An 11,035-nucleotide genomic window follows, 5' to 3' on the forward strand; every position below is an offset into this window, starting at 1 on the left:
CTCCTGTACAATGACTGATAACACCTCTATATACAGTAGATAACTCAGGATCCACCATTCACAATAGCTGATGTCACAGCTCACCTCCTCCTCCTGTACAATGACTGATAACACCTCTATATACAGTAGATAACTCAGGATCCACCATTCACAATAGGTGATGTCACAGCTCACCTCCTCCTCCTGTACAATGACTGATAACACCTCTATATACAGTAGATAAATCAGGATCCACCATTCACAATAGGTGATGTCACAGCTCACCTCCTCCTCCTGTATAATGACTGATAACACCTCTATATACAGTAGATAACACAGGATCCACCATTCACAATAGGTGATGTCACAGCTCACCTCCTCCTACTGTACAATGACTGATAACACCTCTATATACAGTAGATAACACAGGATCCACCATTCACAACAGGTGATATCACAGCTCGCCTCCTCCTCCTGTACAATCATTGATAACACTTATGTACAGTAGATAATACTGAATCTATCATTCGCAATCAGTGATGTCATAGCTCACCTACTCCTGTACAATGACTGATCACATCTCTATTATGAGGGGTTGTCTCACTCGGCTGCTTGCAGAGGTAAACACATGAACGCCCCTTGTGGTAAATCACCTGCTGGTTTATTAAAACACAGCATAAACCGTAGCAAGGTTGAACAAAGTAAACATGGCCTTTCTTGCCTAACTGCAAAAAAACAAACATAAAGTTCAATAGAGTCCTTTTGTCCTGCAGGATTCACCCGCAGGTAACACCCAAAGTCCTCAGCTCCCCCTGGAGCCACGTCTGAAGATATTCCTCTCCAAACACACCCCTGGAGAAAAAAGACAGTGGCTGAACATTTAGCTTCTCAGCCACGCCCTTGAGGTGGAGATATCGGAGAGCAGGCATCCGGTCCATCTCTGACCTACTCAGCTAAAAAAACCTGTCCCTTATCATGGCTAATTGCCTGATTAACTCCTTCAGCACATAGTATGCTGGAGAGAAACGTATGGGTTTTTAGATAACAGAAGAAAGCAATCTTCGTGACCCATATCTCCCTCATATACAGTGCCAGTGACCCTGTCACATATTCCCACCCCCTCTGACCAAAGCCGGAGGTTTTGACACCTACAGACACCAAACTGGTTTCGGGAGAAAGCATCCGTGTTACCGTGTAACATCCATCCTCTCCCCCTTCCTATCTTTTAGCTGCCTATCTCACCATTTATTATGTTCACTATATATTTGTATATGTTTTCAATAAATTTGATATTGCTTCACTAATCCTAGTGTTTCTGGGTCTCCTCTTTGGTATAACTTTATTTTCACATACGGTTCACATCTAGCCATTTTCCTGATGCCCATGTTCATTTTAGGTTTCATATTCTCTCACTAGGATTTCTCTTTAGGTTAGCATGTAACTTGCCTGGTTTATGCTCTACGTGGAAACTGAAATCTTGAAGGGCCAAAAACCACCTAGTCACCCGGGCATTCTTACCCTTCTTTTCTCTTAACCATCTCAGCTGGGCATGGTCTGACACTAGTTTGAACGTTCATCCTAGTAGGTAATATTTCAGTGTATCCACGGCCCACTTTATGGCTAAACACTCCTTCTCAACAATCACATAATTTTTCTCGCAGGAAGAGAGTTTCCGCCTCAGATATAGGATGGGATGCTCTTCCCCATTTATTTCCTTAGACAGCACGGCTCCCAACCCGACTTCTGAAGCATCCATCTGGACCACAAATTCTTTGATAAAGTCCGGTGAGACCAGAACTGGATGTTTGTACAGAACCCACTTAAGCTCCTGAAATGCCACCTGTGTGTCAGTAGTCTATTTCACCAACTTGGTGCCCTTAAGGAGATCCGTTAATACTGTGGCAATTATGGCGAAACTTGGAATAAACTGTTGGTAATATCCCACAACTTCAACAAACGCTGTCACTTGCTTCTTGGAAAGCAGTTGCGGACACTTTTGAATCACCTCGATCTTGTTTAACTGTGGCTTGATTTTGCCTCTCCCAACGACGTAGCCTAAGTACTTGGCCTCTTCCTTCCCTATGACATACTTTTTCAGATTTACGGTGAACCAGCTTTTCTTAACGCATCCAGGATCACCTGTACCTTTGGTAGATGACTACTCCAGTCAGGGCTGAAGACCACAATGTCATCAAGGTAGACTGCGGCATGCTTCTTATGTGGAGCCAAGATCCGATCCTTTGCCTCTGGAAGGTAGGGGGGGCCCCTGCAGTCCGAAGGGCAATCTAGTGTACTGGAAACCCATCTGGCGTCGAGAAGGCCGTCTTCTCCTTGGCACTCTGGGACATGGGGAACTGCCAATAACCCTTTGTCAGGTCGAGGGTTGTAATGTACCTCACGAGTCCAAGTCTCTCAATGAGTTCGCCCACATGGGGCATCGGATACGCATCAAAACTGGACACCTCGTTCAGCCTGCGGTAGTCATTATTAAACCACCACTCACCATCGGGCTTTGGCACAAGGACGAGGGGACTCGACCATCCACTTTTTGACTCCTATCACCCCTAGGTTTAGCATTCTCTTAACTTCCTTTGATATTATCTCCCGGTGTGCTTCAGGAATTCTATAGGGATTGAGGTTCACCCTTACATGTGGCTCTGTTAAGACGTCATGTTCCACCACTTGTGTACGCCTTGGCAACTCTGAGAATAGGTCACGGTTCCACTGCAGCAGTTCCTGACACTGTTGCTTCTGGGTCAGCATCAGAGTCTCTGCAATTGTGACTTCCTCCACTTTGGCTTTGGTCCGGGCTCCAAGGCAAAGAGCTTCCAGCGATTCATGATCTCACCATGGTTTGAGTAAGTTCACATGATACACTCGGTGCAACTTCCTTCGACTAGGCTGGTGTACCTTGTAATTCACCTCACCCACCTTTTCTACCACCTCGTATGGGCCTTGCCACTTGGCTAGGAACCTGCTCTCCACCATGGGGATAAACACTAGCATGCGGTCCCCTGGCTGGAACTGTCTGTCTTGCTGATTGGTTATATACCCTTGCCTCTGCCTCGAGAATATGCTCCTTCACGATCGGCATTGTGTGCCTGGATCGCCCCCAGGAGCAGGGCAGTGGGGTACTCGGTACCGGGTCCCTCTGTCTCGGTTCTGGGGATGTCATGGTGGCCCGACCCGGTCCGTGGCCCTGCTAAGGGGCGCCCAATTAAAGGATGTAGTTTGTCAAGTGTTCGTGACGCCACCTGTGGTGTTCGGTCAGGGTGACCGACGCTGCTTAGGGGTCCGCTGGGGTGATGTTATGGCAGCTAGATGGAATACCTTCCCACAGGTGAAGTATGTCCCCAGGGCTTCCCAGTAAGGGAAATGATGATGGTGTAGGTCGCAGTAAATAACAAGGACACAGGGTTGCAGTCTCTTTACCTTTTATTGTAGACTTCAGCGTCCACAATCCAGAGCACTGCTAACAGGGCTGGCTGAATCCGGCCGGTCCGAAGGCACATCCAGAGTTCCCTTTGCAGGTGGAAATCAGTAGCCTTCCTACTAGCGCCTGTGTGTTGTAGTACTTCCCTGCTGAGCACCACGGGATAGTCCTCACAACTGTCGTGTATGTTTCTGATATTCTCTCTCCGTCCCCCAGATGGTATGGATAGGATGACCCGTATGACGGGGTAGGCCTGGAGCTATTTTATAGGGACCCTAGAGACGCCCCTCTCCCACAATTTGCCTCCGTTGTCTTCATTAGGTATTAAGGTTGGGCAGCCAACTTGGAATTAACTGTCCTGCCGTAGTTCAAAGTAATGCGTAGAGCCAATTACTCCCTCGGTGTTCCGGCCACCGGCTACGCGCCTCAGAAGGATGTTGCCGGTCTTAAGGCAGGACTCCTCCTGGTGTTATCTCCTTGTGCTGTGATCTCGTTTCTCACTTCTCCACAATATACGTCGCTTCTTGTCCTTTCTTAGGATGCTGCCACAATGAGGTGCAGGCGCAGCTCTGTAACGTTCTATCTCTTGCTATGTCTCTGTCAGGATCCCACCCCTGACAGGGACCTCTGTCTACAGCTCCGATGTTCCTCATTCTCTCTCTGTCTGCCTGACAGGTCTTCTCTGGGTCTCACCCAGGCAGCTTTCTGACTAACTTCCCATCCAACCCCCCAGTTTTACCCGAGTGTGAGGAGTGGCCTAATAGATAGAACCTTTTGCTCCCCCTGGTGGCCGGAGTGTGAAGTGTAGTGTGTGACTGTGATACCTGGTCAGGTGAACTCCTTTAGTACCATCAGACGTACCATCACTCCCCCTGGTGGAAGAGCGACAATACTGCAGCGACCAGGACTCTGGGGCGCTGTACTCCCCCCCTTCTGTTAAATCCAGTACTCCCGGACTGGGAAAAGAAGAACAACAATACATGTTAGCAAAAGACATACAAAATTTTTGGAATGCAGTAAACAAGTAAATATAACAGTGCTTCCCTTTATGGGAGGTGAGGACACTTGAACGTTGCAAACAAATACATATTTACATTGTGCTTAAGATTTTAAATAACACTTATTAATTAACTAACTATAAATAACCGTTATTACCCATACGGGTATACTATCTACTAAGTGTAAATACAAAACAGTACTTTTCCTTTAAGGGCGTATACCCACTAAAGGTATACTACAAAACTCTAAAGTATAAATCAACATTTTCTTCATTTCTCTAAGTGCAAGGTCTATCAACCATCTATCTATGGCTCTCTGGAGGACTCACTAACCCTTACGGGTTCACTTCATTGAAATTCGGCTTTCAACTGTCTCTTGTCCTCAATTTCTAAAGTACGTCATTAAACATTTCTTATTACTAGCTGGCTAACTACATACTACTACTATGTAAAACATTATCACTATCTATTTAAGGCAACATTATCATGTTTTAGGCTAAGTACAACAAATGAGCATTCCCTTTAAGGGGGAACCAAGTCTCTTCTGAGGTAGTGCAAACTCTCAAGTGGCAAGTCTGTTTAAAGCAAGAACTTCCGCACTGTAATCAGGAACAGTCTCTTCAAAAAGCTCTTCTTTTTGTAAAACCAGTAGGGAGCACCCTTAAGAAGGTGCAAACTATATAAAGCGACAGTTTGTGAACCATTCACCGTCCATGATTCGGCAGTCCATAGGTAATAAAAGTAGAAACTTGTGCAAAACTTAGAAACAATAGGGATCCCGGGTCAACAAAGGGATCCCTTTAAGAATTAACCCTAAACGGGTGTAGCAGCAGGAAACATGGAAACAAACAGTTAACTATTTACAATCTTCGGTTCTCCGAGGTTTATTTGGACGGCTTCCAGGGCTGCACCTGGCACTTAACCCTTCTTGGCTTGGGAAGGGAGAGGTCCAGGGTTACACCCAGTGCTGGATAAACGCCGTTAATCCGTCTTTCATGTATGGTTAAGTCATGCGCAGCGATGGAGGTCTGCGCAGCTTGAGTATGGGCATTTGCTGCAGCAGAGGTAGCGGCTGCTGCAAGATCAGTCACTGGAACGGGGTCAGCAGCTGTGGCACCAGCAGTCACTGGAGTGGTGTCGGTCATCAGGGCAGGGTCGTTCTTCATACCTGCTTCAGATGCGGTCCCTCCGGTGCCGGTCTGCTCTGTCTCCGCTGGGGTCTGGAACGCTGGTTGCGGGGCCTTGTGCTGCGACATTGTCATCTCTGTTTGCAGCATCTCGCTTTCCGGCAGGGCCTTGCTTTCTGGCTTCGGAGCGCTGGAACTTCTTTCCTGCTCCAGACCAGACAAGGCTGCCACCAGGCATCTGGTGAGGTTCCCGATGAAGGTCTTCTTCCACCCGGCCTCAGTGCTCAGCTGCGTCCACAGGAGTTGGTTGCTGAGCTCTTCCACGCCGGCCTGCAGGAAATCAGCATCAGCGGTGGAGGACTGCTTACGGTGCCCCTCCGGGTAGCTGGGGGAGTCCTCTGCTCTGACCACACGCTCCGGCTCCGGGTGGCTGGCCATGGCGCCCTCCATTGAGGATCAGGAGGCGGATCTCGGCTGCTGACGGACACGTCCTCAAGGTACAGAAATATTTAGACTGGGCGGCCATTGTTCTTCGCGCTTCTCAGTTTGTTCACGCCCACAACTCCACGCCCTTCTTCTTCTCCTGCGCTCCTCGTGGCGCTGTAATGGCAGCGGTTTTGGCGGGAATTTTTGGCGGCAAGTGGCAACACACAGTCTTTGCAATAAATCACAGTTCAAGCACAATTCAGACACAGTTCCAAGGCACACATGACCTGATTTTCAGGCTTAAGTAGATCCTGTTCGTGACGCCAAAGTTGGATCGCCCCCAGGTGCAGGGCAGTGGGGTACTCGGTACCGGGTCCCTCTGTCTCGGTTCTGGGGATGTCACGGTGGTCCGACCCGGTCCGTGGCCCTGCTAAGGGGCGCCCAATTAAAGGATGTAGTTTGTCAAGTGTTCGTGATGCCACCTGTGGTGTTCGGCAAGGGTGACCGACGCTGCTTAGGGGTCCGCTGGGGTGATGTTATGGCAGCTAGATGGAATACCTTCCCACAGGTGAAGTATGTCCCCAGGGCTTCCCAGTAAGGTAAATGATGATGGTGTAGGTCGCAGTAAATAACGAGGACACAGGGTTGCAGTCTCTTTACCTTTTACTGTAGACTTCAGCGTCCACAATCCAGAGCACTGCTATCAGGGCTGGCTGAATCCGGCCGGTCCGAAGGCACATCCAGAGTTCCCTTTGCAGGTGGAAATCAGTAGCCTTCCTACTAGCGCCTGTGTGCTGTAGTACTTCCCTGCTGAGCACCACGGGATAGTCCTCACAACTGTCGTGTATGTTTCTGATATTCTCTCTCCGTCCCCCAGATGGTATGGATAGGACGACCCGTATGACGGGGTAGGCCTGGAGCTATTTTATAGGGACCCTAGAGATGCCCCTCTCCCACAATTTGCCTCCGTTGTCTTCATTAGGTATTAAGGTTGGGCAGCCAACTTGGAATTAACTGTCCTGCCGTAGTTCAAAGTAATGCGTAGAGCCAATTACTCCCTCGGTGTTCCGGCCACCGGCTACGCGCCTCAGAAGGATGTTGCCGGTCTTAAGGCAAGACTCCTCCTGGTGTTATCTCCTTGTGCTGTGATCTCGTTTCTCACTTCTCCACAATATACGTCGCTTCTTGTCCTTTCTTAGGGTGCCGCCGCAACGGGTGCAGGCACGGCTCCGTAACGTTCTATCTCTTGCTATGTCTCTGTCAGGATCCCACCCCTGACAGGGACCTCTGTCTACAGCTCCGATGTTCCTCCTTCTCTCTCTGTCTGCCTGACAGGTCTTCTCTGGGTCTCACCCAGGCAGCTTTCTGACTAACTTCCTATCCAACCCCCAGTTTTACCCAAGTGTGAGGAGTGGCCTAATAGATAGAACCTTTTGCTCCCCCTGGTGGCCGGAGTGTGAAGTGTAGTGTGTGACTGTGATACCTGGTCAGGTGAACTCCTTTAGTACCATCAGACGTACCATCACTCCCCCTGGTGGAAGAGCGACAATACTGCCACGACCAGGACTCTGGGGCGCTGCACGCCATCCTCTCCTGCAACTGGGTGACATGCTCAATGATGCTCTGGTGTGGCATGACCTTGGCCACCCAGGTTTCCTTGGCAATGTCCAGGAGCCATAGCGGATGTCGACCGTACAGGAGCTTGAATGGCGAGAAGCTTGAGGAAGCTTGAGGAACTTCTCTGATGGAGAAGAGCAGGAATGGAAGCAGATAGTCCAAGTCTTCACCGTCCTTCTCAATGACCTTCTTGAGCATGGTCTTTAAAGTCTTATTGAAGAGCTCTACCAGGCCATCGGTCTGCGGATGGTAAACTGAGGTTCGCAGCTGGGAAAGCTGGAGAACTCTGCACAGCTCCCTCATCACTTTGCTCATGAAGGGGGGTTCCCTGATCTGTCAAAATCTCCTTTGGCGGGCCCATTCTAGCAAAGATATGGACAAGCTCCTGTGCGATAGCCGAAGAGTTCCTTAGTGGTACGGCTTCAGGCTATAGTCCATGGCCACCAGGATGTACTGATGGCCTCATGCAGACTTAACTAAGGGACCTACTAAGTCAATGGCAATCCTTGCAAAGGGGACTTCCATTAGAGGTAACGGGACTAAGGGAGTTCGGAAGTAAGAAGTAGGAGCGGTTATCTGGCTGGTGGGGCAGGACCTACAATTATTTAGGATCTCCTGGTAAGATCTTAGCCAATAGAATCTCCGCATTACTCTCTCCTGAGTTTTCTCTACCCCTTGATGTCTCCCCAAAAATGGACCATGCCTAAAACCCTCCGCCGGTAGGGTCCTGGAACAAACAGCTGCTCCACAAGTTGAGCAGTCCCAAAGTTCTCTTCGGGCACTTTTAACTCAGGAAAGATGGGTTCCTCTGTCATGCTCATCCTCCTCTCCAGCGAGGACACATAGAGGATACTCCTCCATCTTTGTTTTTGATGCAGCCTCTTCCAGAGAGTCCTGGCTTTTGTGCGGGACACTCTGTGTAGCCCCCTTTTGCCAAAAGTTCCAAAATATTGAAAAATCCCACCCCAGTATGACAGGATGTATCAAGTCTTTTACTAGTCCAACCTCATAGGACTGAGTACCACAGTCGGTTCTCATGGTCACTCTGGCCACTGGGTAGTCCTTGGCATCTCCGTGTGTATGCAGCGGATGCCCACAAACTTATTAGGGATCAACCAGTGGGGCAGTGTAGCACTGATTAGTGTCACTAGACTTCTAGAGTCCAAAAGTCCAAGCACCAGTACCCCATTAACGGACACTGTACATGCCCATAGCCCCTCTCTGGGTTGAAAGTTCACACTGCAGGCCCGATAAGCATAATAGGAGCAATGCCTGCCTAGGCTGTAATCCATTGTTTCAGGGGACATATAATACTGGGAAGCTACCTGTCCAGGATTGACATCGCCAACAGACCTTGTCCTTAATAACATCCTTAAGGGACCCCTCAGCGAGATTGTTGGTCTAGCCACCCTCTGTGGTGATTGCGCCCCCCTTTGGGTATCCCAATATGGGGTAGTGGCAGTGTCTGGTTTCCCATGGGATTCTCAACAACCTGGTATCTTTCCACCAAACTAACCAGGTTGTCCACATTCTGAGGATCGCCCTGGGCAACCCAGGTCTGTATTGGCCTGGGAAGGGAGTGGATAATCCTGTCCATCACCACACGCTCGGCCAACTGGACAGGAGTGGAAGTTTATGGCTGCAACCACTTTTGGAATAGGTGCAACAAGTCAAACATCTGCGAGTGAGGGGGTTTGTCACCAGCATATGCCCAGTGGTGGATTCACTGAGCCCTAACAGACATTGTTACTCCCAGGCGTGCCAAGATTTCAGTCTTTAATTAGGCATATTCTTTGGCATCCTGTAGTGCTAAGTTATAATACGGCTTTTGGGGTTCGCCTGTCAAATATGGCGCCAGCACCTCCGCCCACTGCTCTGGCGGAAGTTTCTCCCATTCAGCCACCCACTTGCAAACAGTCAGAAAACCTTCCACATCATCCCCTGGGGTCATTTTTTGCATGGCTTGTCTTGTATACACACAGGGGTGTCCACATAAGATGCATTTAGATAGTGCTGGTCAGCCCGCCTAATCGAATCGTAAGGTTGTGACTAGTGATGAGTGAGTGTACTCGTTGCTCGGGTTTTCCAGAACACGCTCGGGTGACCTCCGAGTATTTGTTAGTGCTCGGAGATTTAGTTTTCATCGCCTCAGCTGCATGATTGCGACTGCTAGACAGCCTGAATACATGTAAGAAATCCCTAACAGGCAACCCCCACATGTATTCAGCCTGTCTTGCAGTCGCAAATCATGCAGCTGAGGCGACGAAAACAAAATCTCAAAATTTCAGTCCTCTTTTTGTGGCTTTGCCACTAGATTAGTGATAGGACTCGCAAGCGTGAGGACCCTTGACGTTGGGTTGCGAGCTTGCTTATTTTGGCCAAAATATCAACCAATACCTCACATAGTTATATGTATTTTGTGCACTTTATTTTTCAGGGTGCAGCCAGCCCAGTACATTGGGTCTTGTAAACAGGGGTGTTCACATGGGATGCATTGAGATAGTGCTGGCCAGCCCACCTAATCGAATAGTATGGTCATGACTAGACTAAGCAGTCCCCCCCTCCATGATCTGGTAGGCTGTGAGTGGCTATTTAGTATTTTGCACCTGTGTTGCCAACATCTTTGCTGTATGGGTTGGCTGCATCCTGTAGTGCATTTGTTCAGAGACCTGGGCAGGAAGGCGGTGCTGCTCCTATTTCAGCTGTATTTTTGAATTTTTGGAGGATTATGTTTATCCACTGACGTGAACAAGGCCTATGTGTGTGGAAGAACATCTGTATCATAGGTGGGAATATACTTAAGGGGAACATTTCCTATTACGCATTTATGGCAAATCCTGTGGATATCGTGAGAGTGTCCTGTGTATATGTATATATGAGATATATAATGCGTGTGCCTACAATCATTTTACCTGCAATACATACATGAGCAGAAACCGATATATGGATGAATAGATAAAAGATAGATACATAGATAGATACATACATAGATAATAGATAGATAATAAAGAATAGATAACAGATAATGATAGATATGAGAGATGGATAGATATCACAGATAGATGGATGTGATAGATAATAGATAATAGATATATAGATAATGATAGATATGATAGATAGATAATAGATGGTAGATAATGAATCATTATCTATTATCTATCTATTATCTATCATGTATCTATCTATCATATCTCTCATATCTATCATTATCTATATATCTATTATCCATTTATTATCCATCTATTATCTATTATCTATCTATTATCTATTATAGCTTTCACCTATTGTGTCCCCCCATTTCCTTGTAGATTGTAAGCTTGCGAGCAGGGACCTCACTCCTAATGTCACTGTTTAAATTGTCTTAACCTGTATTGAATTTATTGTTTGTACATGTCCCCGCTTAATTGTAAAGTGCTGCGGAATATGTTGGCGCTATATAAATAAAAATTATTATT

Source organism: Ranitomeya variabilis, chromosome 7 (genome assembly GCF_051348905.1).
Source record: "Ranitomeya variabilis isolate aRanVar5 chromosome 7, aRanVar5.hap1, whole genome shotgun sequence".
Classification (NCBI taxonomy): domain Eukaryota; kingdom Metazoa; phylum Chordata; class Amphibia; order Anura; family Dendrobatidae; genus Ranitomeya; species Ranitomeya variabilis.